The 20905-nt window shown below is 43.1% G+C and overlaps 1 protein-coding gene across 4 annotated transcripts in view; it reads left to right on the forward strand.

The window, feature by feature from the left end:
* The window catches only part of dpp6a (dipeptidyl-peptidase 6a), a 546960-nt gene that overhangs the window by 190440 nt on the left and 335615 nt on the right, over positions 1–20905 (forward strand). The window contains exon 1 of one of the 4 annotated variants that reach the window (XM_052015999.1): positions 2742–2757. The exons of the other annotated variants lie outside the window; for them this stretch is intronic. The gene's annotated coding sequence lies outside the window, so the exon portion shown is untranslated. Of the gene's footprint in view, positions 1–2741; positions 2758–20905 lie in introns of those variants that run through there. 4 annotated transcript variants of the gene reach the window in all.

Below are 20905 nucleotides of genomic sequence, written 5' to 3' on the forward strand. Positions count from 1 at the left end.
TGGAAAAAAGAAGCTGTAACTTTTTCAAATCTTTCTTCATAATTGTTAGTCTCGCATCGCCATTGAATCTACGATCTTCCTGTGGCACTCATATTCTTTCTTTCTTGGATACACAATACTCCCACTGCAGTTTAACTTGCCCTGTCACTTGTTTGTTTTTATTCTGCCTGTGAATTTTACTTAATGCATGTCACGAGTTGTTATGTCTGCATGTGTTCAGCTTTAACCCGTGTTTATGTCCATCAAGGTTCCTCTGCACTTTTTTCCACTTACATAAGATCACTAGAAAATAGGAGCAGGAATAAAAACAGAAACTGCTGGAAATACTCAGCAGGTCAGGCAGCGTCTGTGGAAAGACAAACGCAGTTAATGTTTGCCGAGTATTTTCAGCATTTTCTGTTTTTATTTCAGACGGCCAGCATCTGCATTTTTTTAGATTTACAATGGGAGCTAGAGTAGGCCACCTGCCCCTCAGTATCACCATGACTGATCTGCTCCAGGCCTCAACTTTTTTCCTGTGTCAGTTCCCCACAGCCCTCAATTTCCCGATCTTCCTAACATTTATCTACCTCTTCTTTAAATGCCTCTGAAGATCTAGCCCTCCACAACCCTCTGGGGTAGAGCACTCCAGATATTCACCACCTTCTGTGAAAAGAAATTCCTGTGACCTCAGTTCTTCATGACTTGCCTCCTTATCTTGTACTATATCCCCTTGTTTGAGATTGTCTCATTAGCTTCAATATAATTTCTCCTCATTCTTCTAAACTCTAAAGAATTCAGACCCAACTTCTTTACCCACCTGTGATAGGGCAGTCCTCTAATCCCTGGCATTAGCCTGGTGAATCCCTTTTGGATTGTCTCCAATGCTGGTATATCCATTCTTAAATAAGATTAAAGAAATATTACTCAAGGTCCTTTTCCTATTATTATTATATGTAGTGATATAACTATGTCCAGCCAAAATGGTGATGTCTGGATAATTCCCCCTCTCAATCAAACCCCTTGCCAATATTGAGACACAAGAGACTGCAGATGCTGGAATCTGGAGCAACACACAAAACCCTAGAGAAACTCAGAAGGTCAGGCAGCATCTATGGAGGGAAATGGGTCCATTTCCCGCCATGGATGCTCTCTGACCTACTGAGTTCCTCCAGTGTTTTGTGTGTTGCTCTCACCAACATTGATAAGATAGATAAGATAAGATATCTTTATTAGTCACATGTACATTGAAACACACAGTGAAATGCATCTTTTGCGGAGAGTGTTCTGGGGGGCAGCCCGCAAGTGTCACCACACTTCCGGCACCAACATAGCATGCCCACAAATTCCTAACCCATACGTCTTTGGAATGTGGGAGGAAACCAGAGCACTCGGAGGAAACCCATGCAGACACGGGGAGAACGTACAAACTCCTTGCAGACTGCGGCCGGAATTGAACCTGGGTCGCTGGTGCTGTAATAGCATTATGCCCAGTAATCCTGAAATCAGGAAGTCAGCAAGAGAGAAGTCTCACTCATCCATTGAGGACCACCAAAAGGAAATTTGGTGAACAAGGTGATAACAAATGAAAATCACTTGGGAATATCAGGCATTATAAACGGGGACAGAGAATACAAAGGCATTGAGGTCAAGTAAAATCCATACAAGTCAATGGTTAGAAATCCATTATTTTTGATTCAAGGTTGTTTATTTGTTCGAAGGTTTAACAATTCCAGGAAAATGTCAAGAAAGTGACATGAGAGAGTAACTAGCTGATTGAGGTTGATATTATGCAATTAATTTGTACTTAGATATCCTGCACGCGCTACATTTTTCTGCAGGTAGTGTTATTGAAAGAAATAGTTGTATTTTCTATTTTAATGCTCTTTTGCTTTCTCAATAAATTAACTTTGTTTGAAAAACACGATGATGCTGGAGGAACTCAGCAGGCCAGGCAGCATCCATCGAGAAAAGCAGGTGGTCAACATTTCAGGTCAGGACCCTTCTTCAGGACTGAAGATAGGAAAAAGGGAAGCCCAATATATAGGAGGGAAAAGCAGAACCGTGAAAGGTGGACAAAAGAGCAAACTTTTTCTCTTTGTTTGCTCTATCACAGACTGTTCACAGTGAGTCCATTGGCACATTCTAGCCCCTTACACTGACTTAGGTGGAGTTATCAGTACTTCTTTTATGAAAGTTGGTTGATGTCAAAGTCAAAAGTCAAAGTCAAGGTTATTGTCACATGTACAAGTAGATGTATGCACAGGTTCAATGAAGCATCGCAGGCACATTGCATCGTATAAGCACCATTTACAAGGAAAAGATATCTTTATTAGTCACATGTACATCGAAACACACAGTGAAATGCATCTTTTGCGTAGAGTGTTCTTGGGGCAGCCCACAAGTGTCACCACGCTTCCGGCACCAACATAGCATGCCCACAATGTCCCAACTTCCTAATCCATACATCTTTGGAATGTGGGAGGAAACCGGAGCACCAGGAAGAAACCCATGCAGACGCGGGGAGAACGTACAAACTCCTTAAAGACAGCGGCTAGAATTAAACCTGGGTCGCTGACACTGTAAAGCGTTATGCTAACTGCTACACTACTGTGAAATTAAACACAATTTTTACAAGAAAGAACACAACTGGGACAAAAAGAAATTCATTTTAGGGTAAAGTGATCAAAGTGGTCATAGTGTTGTTAAACTCTTGTGATCTTGTGCCAGTTGGTTCAAGAACCGAATGGTTGAAGGGAAGACTGTTCCTGGAGGAAGGTAGTACAGATTTATCAAACAAATAAGCCTTTTCTGAATATACAGCCTTTCTCCTTTGCTTGGAATTATTAGTTGGAGAACCTCCAAATGAAAATAATTCTGATGTTTCCTTCCCTCTCAAGCTCCCTTGACTTGGATAAATTCATTTTATCCCATTGCTCCCAGATCAATGGAGAAGAGAGTCACACTGCAGGCCTTGAATCCAGTCCTTTGTTGGAAAAGCCAAACTGAAGGCTGAGAGACCTGTATGGAACTGAATTTTGAGCATTTTTTTTCAACAGAATAACTTGTTGGAGCTTCTTTAATCTGATAAATAAGTGCCTGGCAGGGGTTCACTGGTTGCCAGTTCCTTCCAACACAGTTTACCCCAAGTTAGCCAAGTCATTGCAGAGAGCTGTGGAATTTTAAGCAAGTTTCTTTTGATGCAAATGAACTTTCTGCACAAGGTTAAAAAACATTGCGCTTGAAGACAGCTCTGCTCACAAAATCAGCCTTGTTCCCAGAGTGAATTAATCACCAATTGAAGTCTCTGCTACCTGTGCTGGTTTAAATGATTTCAAGGCAGCTTTTTTTTAGGTGCAAGGACACTTAAAATCCTAATTTTATTTTTAGATTTGCTAACAAGTTAACGACTGTACATCAATGCAACCGGCAAATTGTTCTGTATAGTCTTTTTTAAAAGTCATTTGTACTTGCTCAAAATCAGGTCACTCACAAATGTTGAGACTTTCTGTGATAAACCTATTTTCAGCTGCAATTGCAAAACTGCAGCAACTTGCTAGTTTTAAGTACAGCAAGGGGTACTTCATAATGCAAAATCATTCTAAAATGACATTGAATAGTGATGGCAATGGTAAAGTACAAATGTACTTGAGTGCAAACATTAAAAAAGAAACAAATCTAAACTTAAAATAGAAAATGATGGAAATGCCCAGCAGGTCGGGCAGCATATGTGGGGAAAGAAACAGACTTTTTGCAGCATTTTCTGTTTTTATTTCAGATTTCCAGCATCTGCAGTTTTATTTTTGATTTAACTTCTCAAAGCATTGATTTTGAATGCAATCTGCAATACAGTGTACAATATTTTCTAATTTAAGGAAGGATAGAATTGCATTGGAACTGCATGAGAAGACCAGTGACCTGGTTGAATCCTGATCTCTGGTGCTGTTTAAGTGGTGTCTGCATGTACTTTCTATGATTGAATGGGCCACCCCCAGATGCTCTAGTTTCCTCCTACAGGTATGTGTATTGGTTGGTTAATTGGGCACTGTAAATTACTTCTAGTTTGTAGGGGAGTGTCAGAATCTCGGGAAAGGTGGTTGATGGGAAAGTTGAGAGAATAAAATTAGGTTAGCTTAGGATCAGTGTGAGTGAAAGCTTGATGGTTAGCGTGGACTTGCTAAAGTTCCTGTTCAACGCTGTATGCCTCTATGACTAAGATTTACTTACCTGATACATAGAATAGTATTAGCTAAGAATAGGATAGGCTTTGGAAGAGTGAGAGGTGACTTGATTGAAATATATAAGATCCTGAAAGGGTGAATACGGAGAGAAGGTTTCCTCACAGGAGAATATAGAACCAGGGATTACTCTTAAAAATAAAGGCAGAGGAACTTAAGGCAGAGATGAGGTAATTTTTTTTCTCTCAGTGGATTGAGAGTTTTGGAAGTATTTTCCTCAAAGGTCAAGACTCATAGAGACAGAGAAACAGGCCCTTCAGCCCAACTGGTCAATGCCAACCAACATGTCCATCTAAGCTAGTCCCATTTGCCCACATTTGACCCATATCCCTCTAAACCTTTCCTATCAATGCATCCTTCCAAGAACTTTTTAAATATTGTTATTGTACCTGCCTCAACCACTCCCTCTGGCAGCTCATTCCAGATGCACATCATCCTCTGAGAGAGTTCAATTTTTTTAAGATAAAATAAGATAAGATCTTTATTAGTCACATGTACATCGAAACACACAGTGAAGTACATCTTTTGCGTAGTGATTTTGGGGGGCAGCCCGCAAGTGTTGCCACTCTTCCAGCGCCAACATAGCATGCCCATAACTTCCTAACCTGTACGTCTTTGGAATGTGGGAGGAAACCCACACAGACACGGGTAGAACCTACAAACTCGTTACAGACAGTGGCCGGATTTGAACCCGGGTCGCTGGTGCTGTAAAGCATTGTGCTAACCACTATGCTACCGTACTTCAAATTTTAAATCTTCAAATTTTTAAAGGGTTAGATAAATCCTTGATAATCAAGGGTGAAAGGTAACTGCAGGTAAGCAGGAACACAAATTTGAGGTTATAGTCAGATCAGTCATGATCTTATTACATGTTGGAGCAGGAACAAGAATACTGAATCATTAGTCATGGAATCATCATACATACTGAGAGAAAAAAAGTTACCTGATCTCTGCCTTTCCTCTGCCTTTATTTTTATTCAGTCCAGGAATTTTTCTGTTTTATCTATCAAATTGCTTTTTCCTCCATGTAGGTCTTTTATCCTAGTAGGGAGGAAATTAGTTTTTATAATAAGGCATAAATACTCCAGTCAGTTCCTTCCTAGAAAGCAAAGTCAATTTACGTTACAAAGCAGCAAGTATCCTGGTACAATACCCACAGTGCATCACCATTTCTTCACAGCAACACTTATTGATAAATCAAGATAGGATAAATGTTGCAGGTTCTAAGTGTGACACTAACTTTGCCAGGATTAATTATTCTATGGGATAAATACTTTGAATAAAAAAGGATAAAAAAAGACTCGGGGAGGGGGTTTGTGTGGAATCCCAAAGCTGCAGCAATATAGCAAAATTTTAGTTTATTGTTGATTTATTACTTATTGTTCATTACTTACCCTTCAATGTTGTACCAAACATCTGTTAGACTACAGTTAGGGTATTGTGTACAGTTCTGGTTGCCACACTATGGGAAGGATGTAGAGTCATCGAGTAATACAGCACCAAAACAGGCCCTTCGGCCCAACTGGTCCATGCCGACCTTGGTGCTCACCAAGCTAGTCCCATTTGCCTGTGTTTGGCTCATTTCCTCTAAACCCCTCTTAACAATGTACTTATCCAAATGTCTTTTAATTCTTGTTATCATACCTGCCTCAACTACCTCCTTTGGCAGCCCAATCCATACTCTCACCATCCTCTGCGTGAAGAAATTGCCTCTCAGGTCCCTTTTAAATCTTTCCCCTCTCACCTTGAACCTATTCCCCCTAGTTTTTGGTTCCCCTTCCCTACCATGAAGGATATGGTAACAATAGAGAGAGCGCAAAAGAAATTCACCAGGATGTAAATAGGTAAATTAGTTTATTATTCTCACATGTACTGGTGTACAGTGAAAAACTTGTCTTGCATACCATTCAAACAGATCAATTCATTACAACAGTGCATTGAGATAGTATAAGGTAAAACAATACAGAATGCAGAATAAAGTGTTACAGTTACAGAGAGAGTGCAGTGCAGGCAGACAGTAAGGTGCAAGGTCATAACGAGGTAGATCGTGAGGTCAGGAGTCGATCTTATCATAATCTATATAATAATAGTCTTATAACAGTGGGATAGAAGCTGTCCTTAAGCCTGGTGGTATGTGTTTTCAGGCTTTTGTATCTTCTGCCTGATAGGAGAGGGGAGAAGAGAGAATGTCCGGAGTGGGTGAGATCTTTGATGATGCTGGCTGCTTTACCGATGCAGTGAGAAGTATAGACGGAGTCCATGGAGGGGAGGCTGGTTTCCATGATGTGCTGATCTGTGTCTACAACTCTCTGCAGTTTCTTGCGGTCACATTGCCACACCAAGCCGTGATGCATCCAGATAGGATGCTTTCTATGGTGCATCAATAAAAATTGGTGAGTGTCAAAGGGGATATGCCAGATTTCTTTAGCCTCCTGAGGAAGTAGAGGCTCTGATATGCTTTCTTGGCCATGGCCCTGGAATGGTGTAGTTATAACAAGAGATTGGACAGGATGGGTTAATTCTCCCTGGAACGTAGGAAGCTGAGGGATGACGTTACAGAGATCTGTAAAGTTATTGGATAGAAAAGGCGTAGAGTGGTAAGAGACTAATGCGGGCAAATGGGATTAGTTTAGATAGGCATCATGGTCAGCATGGACGATGTTGACTAAAAGGACCCATTTCTGCACTGTATGATTCTATGATGCTACAAGAACACAAGAAAATAGGAGCAGGAGTAGGCCACTTGGCCCCTCAAGCCTGTCCCACCATTCAATATGATCATGGCTGATCTTTGCTGGCCTCAACTCCTCTTCTGTGCTAGTTCCCCACAATCCTCAATTCACCAGACCTTCAAATATTTATCTTCAGAAGATGCCGGAAACACTCAGCAGGTCTTGCAGTATCTGTGGGAAGAGAAACTGCGTTGACGTTTCGGGTCATTATGAAGAGTCCAAAGGTGGTTGGAGTTCTGAAAGAGTTTGGAAAAGTGAAGAATAAAACAATTGTTAATGCTGTTGGTGAATCCACATTAGCATGCACAGGTTTAAAAAATGCAAAGGAACCATAGAGATGTGAGGTTGGAGGAAAAACTCTGGTGTAAAAGTTTCTTAGTAAGTGGATTAAATTATTCTAAGGCTGACTGAAGGGAGTTAAATCGCAGTACTGAGGAGAGAGTAAAGGAAGGAACTGGACTAACCACAGCAGCCATTTCAAGACACGGAAAAAATACCACCAACACTGTCTCGGCAAAATCTTCCAAACATTATCCTCTCCTGAGGGAGAATTCCCAGTATCAAGGCTGGAGTTATGTCCAGTGGGCTCCGTAGGGCAGACCACATCATTTACATGATCCCCTATTACCGAACTCAGGGAAAATGATTGACAGACAGACAGACGATGGGCTCAAAGCCTCTTTGAAGAAATTCAACAATAAATGGACTCTGAGAAACCTCTGGCCCAAAGTCAAAGTCAAAATCGAGTTTATTATCATATGCATTAGTCCATGTATGCACAGGTGCAATGAAAAGCTTCCTTGCAGCAGCATCACAGGCACACAACATTAGAGACACAACATTCACATGGAACATAGAACACTACAACACAGTACAGGGCCTTCGGCCTACAGTGTTGTGCCGACATTTTATCTTGCTCTAAGACCTTCCCTCCCACATAGCCCTCCTCTATCATTTGTGTCTATTTAAGAGTCTCTTAAATATCCCTAATGTATATGCCCCCACAACCTCTGCCGGCAGTGCGTTCCACACACCCACCACTCTCTGTGTAAAAAACGTACCCCTGACATCCCCCTTATACCTTCCTCCAATCACCTTAAAATTATGTATGAAAAACATAAATTATACAAGAGTATAATTGACACATAAGAGTATACATAAAGATATAAGTGGCCTATGACCACTCATTCAGGATGGTGTTGAGAACTGTGAAACTATGCATCATGAGCACACGAGAAGCCCTGAGTAAGCAGTGGAAGGACCCCACCACCTCCCAAACTACCCACCCATTTGCCCCATCCATAAACACTTGCCCTGTCTGTGGATAGAGTGGACGTGGAGAGGAGGTTTCCATCAGAAGAAGAGTCTAGGATCCGAGGGCACAACCTCAGAATAAAGGGACATCCCATGAAAACTGAGATGAGGAGGAATTACTTCAGCCAGAGGGTGGTGACTCTGTGGAGTTTGTTGCCACAGAGGGCTGTGAAGGCCAAGTCACTGGGTGTACTTAAGACAGAGATTGATAGGTTCTTGATTAGTAAAGGGGTTAAGGGTTAAGGAGATAAGGCGGGAGAATGGGATTAAAGAAAAAGTCAGCCATGATTGAATGGCGGAGCTGACTCGATGGGCTGAATGGCCTGATTCTGCTGCTATACCTTATAGTTTTATGGTCATATGATTTCATAGAGTAATACAGCATGGAAACAGGCCTTTCAGTCCAACTCGTCCATGGTGCCCACCAAGCTAGTCCCATTTGCCCATGTTTGGCCCATATACCTCTAAGCTCCTCCTACCCATGTACTTATTCACTGTCTTCCAACTGTGGAAGAGTCCAAAGTTCTCACATTGGCCTCATCAGCAACTTCAGAACCCACTAAACCACAGCGGAGGTAAGTTATCCTGGATCCCAAAAGGATTGCCTTTGAAGTAATATCCATTAAGATGCATTTGGTTCAGATCCAAAGGTTCATAGTGATCAATCTTTGAGCCTGCCAGGTGTCCAGATCAGATTTCTATCCGTGACAAGGCTAGCTAAATCTCCATGTGAATGGAGGAGTGAACAGATTTATGTTACCAGTGTTAGTGTTCCTCATGGAGACACAGGAGACTGCAGATGCTGTAATCTGGAGCGACAAGCAATCTGCTGGAGGAACTCAGCTCCCCTCTGTGGGATGAAAGGAATTATCAATGTTTGGGTGGAAACCCTGCCTCAAGACTGCTGTAGGGTGCAGGCCTGTGTGCTGTAGGACCCAGTCCTGATGCAGCATAGCTGTGTGGACTCCATCGGCAGTATCACATATGGTTTTGGCGCACTGGAGCTCAAAGGATATGTTGATCTTGTAGAGGTGTGGGGGTCAGTGTGATGTTGCCCCGTGGATGCCCAGAAAGATACCTGGATTAAAAAGAGTGGAGTTATGAGGATCAGCTGCATTTCATGGCGATGTAGCAAAATGTCCCTTTGCAGCAGTGTTATCAAGCAACACTTGAGACTGAGGAGAAATTAGTGCAGGCAACCAAAATCTTGACTGAAGAAGTAGGTTTTAAGGAGGAAGGAGTGGTGGAGCTGGGGTAAGGTTCAGGGAGGGTATTCCAGAGATTGGGACCTTGGCAGCTGAAGGCACAACGCAATTGTTCGGGCAATTAAATTCATGGATGATCAGGAGTCCAGAAATGGAAGAGATGGTGATATTGGAGGGTTACAGCAACAGAACAGATTACAGGGAAAAGGAGCAGCAAGGTATCAAGTGATTTGAAAGCAAGCACAAAAACTTCAAAATGAGATTTTGCCAGATTGGGAGCCCAGCAAGATTGATGGGTAAATTGGACTTACTGAGGGTTTTGGTAGTGCATGAGGCAGAGAAGGTCAGACAGTAACATAGACAGAGTCATAGTGTTATAAAGGATGCAAACAGACCCATCAGCTCAGCTTGTCCATGCTGACCAAGTTACCTTCTATAGACCTGGCATTTTCCTTTAACCAGTCTTTTTCTCCTGAGCTCCAGGGGAAAAAAAATGCCAGGCTATTATTTACTTGGTTATGGAAGACTGATTTAATTGAAGTGGATAAGATAATCAGAAAAGATGGTTAAATAAATCAAGAGATTCCAGGAACAAAAGGGCTTAATATTTCAAAGGCTGAATTCGATGGATGACCTCAAAGGTCAGTGTTGGAGCACAGTAGAAGGGAAAAAGTAGAATTTCTTCTTTTAAAACCATAGCCAGTTGGATTAGTCACAGTGCTGCCAGGTTTGTGTGATAGTCATGAATCCTGCCATGACCTTCCAGTCACATCAAGGGACCAAGCTGCGTGACAGAATGATGCAGCTCAGCCAAATAGGACAAATGTCAAATAGGACATTTGGCCCATCTGTGCTGGCTCATGGAAAAATCTATCCAATTTTCTCCTGTCCTTTTCTGAGTTCTGCAAACTCCCTCTCATGTATTTATCCAATTCCCTTTCCCCGCTATGTCACCAGTTCCCTGAGTTCTCATTAACCCTTCTCTGCTGCTGGAAACCACTTGTCCCTGTCCACTTGTCAAAATTCTTCATGGTTTTGAACTCTGTCAGACATCGCCTTGAGTTCTCTGCTGCAAGGAAGACATTACTAGAACATAGAACATGGAACATTACTGCACAGTACAGGCCCTTCGGCCCACGATGTTGTGCCAACATTTTATCCTGATCTAATATCTATCTAACCCTTCCCTTCCACATAGCCCTCCATTTATTTATCATTTATGTGCCTATCTAAGAGTCTCTCAAATGTCCCTAATGTATCTGCCCCCACAACCTCTGTCGGCAGTGCGTTCGAGGCGCCCACCAACTTCTGTGTAAAATACTTACCTCTGACATCCCCTTTATGCCTTCCTCTAATCACCTGAAAATTATGCCCCCTCGTGTTAGCCATTTTTGCTCTGGGAAAAAGTCTCTGACTGTCCACTCGATCTATGCCTCTTATCATCTTGTACACGTCTATCAAGTCACCTCTCATCCTCCTTCTCTCCAAAGAGAAAAGCCCCAGCTCACTCAACCTATCCTCATAAGACATGCTCTCCAATCCTGGCAGCATCCTGGTAAATCTCCTCTGCACCCTCTCTAAAACTTCCACATCCTTCCCATAATGAGGTGACCAGAACTGAACACAATACTCCAAGTGTTGTCTAACCAGGGTTCTGTAGAGCTGCAACATTACCTGGCGGCTCTTGAACTAGTTTCCTTGTTCTCCCCGCTAAGTAACTGCAGTCTTTCATCCCAGTCAGCACAACTCCTCTGTGCCCTTCCCAAAGCCATGACAAGCAAGTGAGTGAAAGTTTATTGGGACAGATGGGAAAACTGTGTTGAGCTAACAATTACTTCAGCAATGATCTCACTGAATGGTGGAGCAGGCTCAAGGGGGAGCAAGTGCACTCCTGCTCCTAATTTGCATGTTTGACATCTTTCTTATGTTGAGGTCCCTGGAAAACGCTGCCGTATTCCTTCAGAGATCTGACCGGTATATTAGTAGCTGCTGTGTATAAAACCAAAGATTCGATAACAGAGGGAGATCCAAGTGCACACAATCAATAAAAGAATAACATGCCGATATAGAAGGTAGTTAGGAAGGCTAATGGAATGTAGGCCTTTACTGCAATGTGTGTTGAGTATATAAGAAAGGAAATTTTGATGCAGATGCTGGTGAGACCACACCTGGAGTACACCTGGACTTATGGGCTCCATGTTTAATAAAGGATAGAAACATAGAAAACCTACAGCACAATTCAGGCCCTTCGGCCCACAAAACTGTGCCAAACATGTCCCTACCTTAGAAATTACTAGGCTTACCCATAGCCCTCTATTTTTCTCTGCTCATGTACCTATCCAAAAGCCTCTTATAAGACCCTATCGTATCTGCCGCCACCACTGTCACCTGCAGCCCATTCCATGCACTCACCACTCCCTGAGTAAAAAACTTACCCCTGACATCCCCTCTATACCTACTGCCCAGCACCTTAAACCTGCTTTGTAAGCTTTTCTTGTCCTTTTGACTAGATTTATTATAGCCTTTGTACACCACGGTTCCTTTATCTTCTCATGACTCCCCTGTCTCATTGGAACATGCCTATGCAGAACTCCACACAAATATCCCCTGAATATTTACCACATTTCTTCCGTACTTTTCCCTGAGAACATCTGTTCCCAATTTAAGCTTCCAATTTCCTGCCTGAGAGCCTCATAATTCCCTTTACTCCAACTAAATGTCTTTCTAGCCTATCTGTTCCTATCTCTCTCCAATGCTATTGTAAAGGGGATAGAATTATGATCACTATCTCCAAAATGCTCTCCCACTGAGAGATCTGACACCTGACCAGGTTCATTTCCCAATACCAAATACTTGCACTGTAGGCAGTGCAAAGAAGTTTTATCACATTGATTCTTGGGATGAAGGTATTGATACATGAAGAGAGATTGAGCAGGTTGGGCCAAAGCTCCTTGGAGTTTGGAGACTGAGAGCTGACCTTATTCGAACATAAAAGAAATCTGAGGGAGATCAACAGGCGAGATGACAGCATAGATGAGTTGGGCTGAGAGGCCTGTTTCTATGCTGTATTACTTTACGACTCTATGATAAGAATTATAGATGTCAGGGCATCTGGAACTAAGGAGCATAACTGCAGAATTAGGCGCTGCCCATTTAAGGTGGAGTTGAGGAGGAATTTCTTCTCTCAAAGCACCGCGAATCTTTGGAATTCTCTACCCAAGGGAGTTGTGGGGGCAGAGTCATTGAATATGTTCAAGGTGGGGATTGACAGAAGTCAAGGGGAATGGGTAAATCTGGAAAGTGGTGTAGAGGTCAAGATTGGATCTAAGTGAATGGTGGAGCAGACTTGAGAGACCAATTATTGTTCCTGCTTGTTCTAAAGCAGATCACCACCATCTCCTCAAGGGCAATTGGGGATGGGGAATAAATGCTCCGATCTTGAGAAATGAGTAATTGAACTCGATATCAGCTGCACCACTCCATTAGCTCTCCATTGCTTGCTAACTTTCATTTATTAAGGTCAATTTCTCCGAAGTGCCCATTTACCTTCCCTTAGGTTAATGACAGTGGTTTTGTGGTGAATTGTTGAAGAAACTGTCAGACTTCCGGCATGCTTCCCCACATAACTGGCAGTAGCTTTCCAAAGGTTGCAGTCAGCAGTTTGCCACAGGATGGCCTGCAGCTCTCTGACTGGATTCAGCCTGGAGTGCACTTGGAAGATATAAGCTAGAGAGACCTCCACCTTTATGATGAGGATTTACCTTTGAAATGCTGCTCTAGGTATGTAACTGAAACACAGTGTGTCACCCATACATTCCCAAGGAAGGGAATGGCCAGAGAGGTGGAGGTTGTAAGAATGCTAATTTACATTATTCTTAAAGTGTTTGGGTGCTTTATTGCATGTTTTTAATTTTTTTTGTTCTTAATGTTTTTAATTTATTAGCTGAGTTTTGTTTTTGAATGTTACTGCATTCAGAAACAATCAGCCTCTGAAATTTTGGGCTATGCCAAGGAAAGCTTAGCTGGCTGTTAAAATTATATTTTACTTTTTGGAGGGCCGGTATCATTTGAGTCAGGTCTCATTTATTCTCAGGTAGCTGGTTGTTCTTGGCTATTCAAACCTAGTTTGCCTCTCAAAATGTCTGATATTCTTTGTCAACTCCTCCATCTATTCCTAGATGTCGTATTTCCTTTAATATTCAAGTACCTACACATATCCTCACCTCATTCCTAAATAGTCAACCCCCTATTCTGAGAGTAATTACTGGTGTCCAGGAAATGAAAGTATTCACTCAACATTGCATTCTGTCAACTCCATAAGAAGTTTAGATCTTTCAATGATGTCAACTCTCATTTTTCTAAATTCTGGGGATTGAGAGCCATGAGGTAATGTTGTAGCTCCAGAGAACTCTGGTAAGACCACACTTAGAATATTGTGTTCAGTTCTGGTTGCCTCATTATAGGAAGGAGGTGGAAGCTTTAGAGAGGGTGCAGAGGAGATTTACCAGGATACTGCCTGGATTGGAGAGCATGTCTTATGAGGATAGATTGAGTGAACTAGGGCTTTTCTCTTTGGAGTGATAAGAGGCATAGATCGAGTGGACAGTCAGAGACTTTTTCCCAGGGCAACAATGGCTAACACGAGGGGGCATAATTTTAAGGTGATTGGAGGAAGATATAAGAAGGATGTCAGTGGTAAGTTTTTTACACAGGGAGTGGTGGGTGCATGGAACGCACTGCTGGCAGAGGTTGTGGGGCAGATACATTAGGGACATTTAAGAGACTCTTAGATAAACTCATGAATGATGGAGATGTGGAGGGCTATGTGAGAGGGAAAGGTTAGATAGATCTTAGAGCAGGATGAAATTTCGGCACAACATTGTGGGCCAATGTGCTGCACTGTGCTGTAATGTTCTATGTTCTATGTTCTATGACCAATCTCTTCTCAAAGAATGATCCCTCTATGCCAGAAATAACTTTCAAGTAACAATCCCACTCCCCAATATTCCCTACATATCTACAGCTCACCAACACCATTGCCTAAACTCCATGCCTTTCTATACATTCACGTCACATTCTCCGCTGCCACCACCTGCAGTTGATTCCCCCTTATTTCTGAAGAACTCTTCATTGTAGAGTTTGCCTGCTGAGCATGGTTTGCCAGCAGCAGGGGTGAGCTGAATATTTAACGACTACACCGCTGGGGTTCAAGAAAGTGAGAGCATGCGGCTGTCCTGGCTGTGTTGAAGATAAATTTCTGTTTTGATCGAATAATTCATGCAAAGGCTGGAGGGCATCCACAATGATTCAACACATCTGCACACTTCTCCTTAGAATAAGTTACCAAACCTGAAAGTAGGACACATGGACAAAGACAGAAGAAGCACAAAGAGTAAACCAGGTGCAATTCTGAACCATGTTTTGTGGACTTGTCATTTTGTAGGGGAATAAACACCAGATACTTGGCAGCAAAGAGACAGGACAAGTTGGCATCTTGCTGTGGACTTTTGCCAGAAATGAAAATGAGTAGATAAGCAAAGTATATGATCAGGTTTAAATAGAAGAGAGAGGAGCAGAGACACCCTTTCACAGAAGGAACCCATAGGAGCTGCAAAATTGAGGCAGACAATTGGAAAAAAAAGTTTTCAAGTGTTTAAGCGGAATAAAATATGAGAAAATGGAAAAAATTGATGAAGGACCTCAGGAGCAAGAGGTCTAAAGGTTGGCAAAACAACATGCTGATATCACCACTTCTAAAAAAAGGGACTCAACTAACAGAACTCTCAGCAGAGGTAATATGGTAATTGTTTTATTATTGTCATATGTACCGAGATACAATGAAAAACTTTGTTTTGCATGCCATCCATACAGATCATTTCAACACATAAGTACAACAAGGTAGTACAAATGGAAAAGCCATAACAGAATGCAGAATAAAGCGTTACATTTACAGAGAAAGTGCAATGCAGGCGGACAATAAAACACAAGGGCCATTACGAGATAGAATGTAAGGTCAAGAGTTCATCTTTATCATACAAGAGATCCATTCAAGAGTCTTATAATAATGCGATAGAAGCTGTCCTTGAGCCTGATGGTGTGTGTTTTCAAGTTTTGTGCCTTCTTCCCAATGGATGGGGGTTGGGGGGGTGAGGAAGAGAGAATAACTAGGGTGGGATTTGATTATGTTGGCTGCTTTCCCAAAGCAGTGTGAAGTGTAGATGGAGTCCATTGAGGGGAGGCTGTTTTTTGTGATGGTTCCGTGTTACATCCTGATCAAAGGTGTATCCCTGTGGTGTGCACTATGTCCAGGATATACTGCGTCAACTGCACAAGGCATCATTGACACTCCTCCCAAATCAGCTTTCTCCACCACCGGATGGGCAGCTGGTGCATGGGAACATCAAGTTCCCCTCAAAGCCACACACCATATGGACTGCGATGTGGAAGGACCTTAGTATAAGGTCCATAGTTTAAGATGATGGCTTGCTAGCCACCTACTCAAGGGATGGGTACAAATGCTGGCCTTGCCAGCAATGCCCACACGTCATAAGTGATAAGAGAGCTAATTGACTGAATTCTCTAATTAGCTGTTTAATTATCAGTTGGAATTGGTTGTGAGATGTGGAAGTAATTGGGTCAGTAATCCAGTGATTTATGCTATGCTTCATAATATCTGTGATAATTATATTATGTTATGTAAACATTGTTAGTCATCCTCAAACTCTGTGTATCATACTTCTACAACCTAAACATTCTCCTGGTTCATTACCTTTGATGGAAAATGCCATAATGAACATTATGAGCAGAACTGAGAGCTTTGCAGTGCTGTTGTCAGTGTTGGGTTGTCTAAGAATGTAAGAGGTCTGATTAGTGATGGGCAGTACCTGCCCCTGAGCCCGAACATCTCCATCTTCTTGTTCTATCCCAATATCCCATGGTATCTCTATATCCAAAATTCCACGGTAATCAGTCTTGAATGAACTCTGGGGTGGAGAATTCCAAAAATTCACAGCTCTCTGACTGGAAGAAATCTTTCCCAAATCCAAATATTTTACCAGAATTTATATCCAACCCCACACGACCCTGGGCTAAATATTTTATCAGAATGTACACCTGATCCCACCTGGACCCAAATGTTCTATCAGACTGTGCACCAAGGCCAACAGGATTCTGACACTCATAGTTGTGGGTTGTACTCCACATGTGTTGCTTTAGTTTGAGAAGAAAGCACTGCGATGGATTAAGCAAGTAGATATAAGCTACAGGATCTGAGTCCCCCAGATTGCTGGGGATTTAGTCATTCCATCTGCATATTCTGTGTTTTCTGGATGGTTGTTGAGCCTGGCGCCATTTTCCAGCTGACGTTCAACATATTTGAAGTCCTCTCAATAGGTCTGAAATAACTGACATAATTCCTGTGCTGACTGCAAGTATAAATCAAAGCTAAGTCAGAAGAAATGTTGAGATACCTTGCTCCATGGACCATGTTCCTGTCGACTCAGCTAACTGAGGACAACACTGAGGCCCTTTGCTTGATAGACTGCTTCCCTGGTGACTCACTGCCGTCTGCTGCTTTAGGAACTTAATGCAATTGCTTAGCTGGTGGGGGAGGTCCTCTCATTATCACTAAACACAAAAACTGGTTTTAAATTATTAATAGGCTTCACAAATGATCCCCCCCAGCACATTGACAGAGGGAAAAAGGTAAGGTGATTTATTTTTTTTCATTCTAATAAAATGCACGAGAAATAAAATCGCTCTTAGCAGTGTCTCCATTAGTCTAGAGTTTTGTCAACCATACAAAATTTCTGACTTGATTAACTGGCTTGGCTTTCATACTTGCAATCAGTACATGAGTCACTTATTGTGTCAATTACTCAAGACAAATTGAAGTTTTCATGCATGAGGACTGCAGATTTGCTGCACAAACGTGATGTTAGTCTCGTCGTCTCCCAGGATCACAGGTGTGGGGAGGATTTAAATCCACCTCCACCTACTGAAGGTAGCTGGGAATCAGATTCCCAGAAACCGATTGCAAATCAAGTCTTTCCAAATCTGAAGGAGAGACGTTACAATTACAAATCTTCCCTTGTGAGATACAGTTTTCCTCAGGCCTGTGGGTACAGTCATGTTGCATCAAATTTTGGAGGTGGAGTACAGAGTGCAGACGCTGCTGTACCTGTGACGCCCTGGTTTGTTCTTCTCTTCCTGACCCCGGGCACTTTCCCTTGTAACTGTAGACATGTCAACACCTGTCCCTACACCTCCTCCCTCACCACAATCCAGGGCCCCAAACAGCCCTTCCAGGTGAGACAGACATTTACATTGCAAATCCCCCAGCCTTATTTATTGCATCCCGTGCTCCAGATGTGTCGGTGAGAGCAGACACAAACCGGGCTACTGCTTTGCTGAGCACCTTCGCTCTGTCTGCTATGGCCATCTGGCGCTCCCAGTTGCCAGCCATTTTAATTCTCCTCCTCGTTCCCACACTGACCTTGGCCTCCTCCACTGCCAGGGTGAGGCTATTAGATGAACAACACCTCATATTCCGCCGAGGTAGTTTACACCGACGGCATGAACATTGAATTCTCAAACTTCCAGTAAACTGCTCCCCCTCTGTCCCTTTTCTCTCTCCTCCTGATCTACCCTGTTCTTCCTGCACTCGTTCCAGCCCCCATCACCCTGTTTCTTTCCCCTCCTCCACCCAGTCCATCTGCCCATCACCCACACACTCTGCCCACTGGTTTCCCTCACTCACTGCTCCCACCTCCCCACCTCCCTCCCTTTATTCCGTGCCCCACCTTCCTCTCCGATCAGATTCCGTCATCTTCATCCCTTTGTCGCCTCCACCCATCACCTCCCAGCCTCTTGTCACTCTTTCCACTCCCCCCCCTCCATCTGCCTATCAGCCCTCCTCACCCGCATCTACCCATCATTTGCCAGGTCTCGCTCCACCTCTTCCCTCCACTTTTTTATACTGGCTACCTTCCCTCTATCTTTCAGTCCAGATGAAGGGCCTCGACCCCAAACGTTGACTGTCCATTTCCCTCCACAGATGCTGCCTGACCCGCTGTCCCTCCAGCATCTTGTGTGTTACCCCAGATTCCAGCATCTTCCGTCTCTTTTGTCTCTGTCATACATTGAATGCCATCGCCTCCAAAATCATTTTCTCCCGTCTGATTCACTGGAAGGCAGGGACGATGTATGAGTAGGGATTGGGTCAGTTTGCCATCTCTGCACTGGAGTATGGGAGGGAATCTGATAGAAACCATTTAAATTCTAACAAGCCTCTGCAAACCGGGTACAAGGAGAATGTTCCCAATGGCTGGAGAGTCCAAGACCAGGGGTCACAGGATATGCCAGCTGGAACAGAACTCAGGAGAAATTTCTTCACCCAGAGGGTATTGAACTTTCGGAATTCTCCACCACAGAAGACCGTGGAAGTCAAGTCATTGAATATATTCAAGGAAAGGGTAGAGATATTTCTGAATGCTGGTTACAAGATGTGGGGAGAAGGTGGGAACAGAATGCTGAAGGGGATGATTAGCCATGATTGTGTTGAATGGTGGAGCAGGTCCAAAGGACCAAATGGTGACCAATGTTGTACTGCAAGGATCGGTGCTGGGACCCTCATTGTTTTTGATGTGTATTAATGACTGTAGGAGGAATGATTAGTAAGCTTGAGGATGACATGATAATTGGTGGTGTTATGGATAGCGAGGAAGGTTGTCGAAGGCTGCAGAAGGGTGGAGATCAGATGAAAGTTGGGCAGAATGTTGGCAGATGGAACTTAATCCTGACAGGTGCGAGGTGCTGCATTTTGAGAATTCAGGTAGATGTAGGACATATACAGTCAATGGTAGGGGCCTAATGAATATTGAAGAACAGAGGGACCTTGAGGTTCAAGTCCATAGTGCCCTGTAAGTGGCAACACTGCTGGATAGCATAGTGAAGAAGGCATGTGGCATGCTTGCCTTTGCAGGTTGGGGTGTTGAATATAAAAGTTGGAATGTTATATTGCAACTTTACAAAACACTGCTTAGGCTGCACTTGGAGTACAGTGTGCAGTTCTGGTCACCACACCATGGGAAGGATGTGGTTGTGCTGGAGACAGTGCAGAGGAGGTTCACCAGGATGTTGCCTGGATTGGAGGATTTTGGTTATGGGGAGAGATTGGATAGGCTGGGCTTGTTTTCCCTGGAGTGAAAGATGCCAAGGGTCGACCTGATAGAGGTATGTAAATGTTAAGCGGCATAGATAGGGTAGATGGTTGGAGTCTCTTTTCCCATAGCAGGGCTATCAAAAACAAGAGGGCATAGCTTTAATGTTGAGATGAGTGAGTTCTAAAGGGGATTTAAGGGGAAAGTTTTTTACACAGTGGTTGATATCTGGAACTCACTGCCAGAGGAGATGATGGAATCAGACACAACACTGTGTTTCAGAGACACTTTAATAGGCACTTGAATATGCAAAGCATAGAAGGATATGGACCTAATACAGGCAAATAGGATTAGTGCAGATGGGCAAAAAGGTTGGCAGGGATGTGGTGGGCCGAAGGGCCTGTTTTGGTACTCTATGACTCTTTCTATTTTCTCTGCTTCTATGTTATCACACTCCAATGGCTCATGTCTGGTATTCAGGTGCAGAATAGGTCTGCAGCAACAGCTCAAAACAAGTCACTTCCCAACATCTATCCTTTATTCATGCTGCTGGTTGAATGGGCCAAACAGAGGCAAATGGGATCAGCTGAGAAAGGCATGGACGAGTTGGGGAGAACCGTCTGTCTCTGTGATGTATCCCTCTATAGCAGGCATGGTAGTGTAGCAGTTAGCGTAACGCTTTACAGTGCCAGCGACCCGTGTTCAATTCCAGCTGCTGTCTGTAAGGAGTTTGCATGTTCTCCCCGTGTCTGCGTGGGTTTCCTTCGGGTGCTCCGGTTTCCTCCCACATTCCAAAGACATACGGGTTAGGAAGTTGTGGGCATGCTATGTTGGTGCCGGAAGTGTGGCGACACTTGCGGGCTGCCCCCAGAACACTCTACGCAAAAGATGTATTTCACTGTGTGTTTCGATGTACATGTGACTAATAAAGATATCTTATCTTATCTTCTTTCTAAAGGTCTAAGCTGAAACAACTTTAGTCCTCACTAAACCGCAACATGTGATTTCAGTGGCTCTGGTGTGATGTTGGAGTCCCAATGACCTTGCTGATCATTCAAGCATTGGTCTTGTGTTTTATGGCAATTCCAAGTAGCCTTGATCTGATGGCTGCCTGGTAATTGCTCCCAAACTATTTATTGTGCTGTTACTTTCATTTATTGACATCCTCGTAAGCCAAGTAGCCATAAAAATGAGAGAGGATTTGAATAACCTAGTCTTTGTAAAGATGTTGTTGCATTCTGTTTAATGGTAGATTTATTTTACAGCTTCTACATACC

This window comes from Pristis pectinata, chromosome 5 (assembly GCF_009764475.1).
Source record: "Pristis pectinata isolate sPriPec2 chromosome 5, sPriPec2.1.pri, whole genome shotgun sequence".
In the NCBI taxonomy this organism is placed as follows: domain Eukaryota; kingdom Metazoa; phylum Chordata; class Chondrichthyes; order Rhinopristiformes; family Pristidae; genus Pristis; species Pristis pectinata.